Genomic DNA, 718 nt, shown 5'->3' with positions numbered 1-718 from the left:
GAAATTTAATTGTTTGTTTGATCACCTAGAAAATATTGATTAGGATTATTTAAATCTGAATCTGAATTGCTTGACTTGGTTAAAACTCTAATGATCTAGTCTTTATCACTTTGAAATCGAATTAGATTGTGGCCGTGTGGCCTTAATACATTCTAGGTTAATTGTTCTAGATCATCATCCGTGGCCGTGTGGCCTTGTTGCATTCATATCTGAACCTGATCACTACTGATTGATTGCAATTGAACTTAGATCTAATTCTAGGGATGATGTTGAATTGAACTAAATAGCTGTATGGCTTGTTCTATTACTTGGCCGATTAGTTTGTTTGTTTGTTTTGATTGAATCATGAACTGATAGAAACCAACCGCTTTAGGATTGATTACATATTGCATGAGAGTTAGGTTGCTAGATTACTCTGATTCTGAAACCCTAAAATCTAGCCACATATTACCAACCTTGAAATTGGTAAACCCTAATTGATATGCAACTGAATGATAAGATTGAATGCATCTAAATTGATTATCCTTGTTTGCATTATATTCTGTTGTGGCCGTGTGATTTTGCTATGAACCATACCGAACGGCCGTGTGGCCTAACCATTCCGATGCATTGTTCATACTCGCGGCCTTGTGCCCTTGATAGATCACATTGTTTGCATCATGTGATTGAAAGCCGTGTGGCTTAATGCATCATAGCTTGGCCGTGTGGCCTAGAGAGA

The sequence above is a fragment of the Brassica oleracea genome, chromosome C7 (assembly GCF_000695525.1).
Source record: "Brassica oleracea var. oleracea cultivar TO1000 chromosome C7, BOL, whole genome shotgun sequence".
In the NCBI taxonomy this organism is placed as follows: Eukaryota; Viridiplantae; Streptophyta; class Magnoliopsida; order Brassicales; family Brassicaceae; genus Brassica; species Brassica oleracea.
This window is presented reverse-complemented; position numbering follows the sequence as displayed.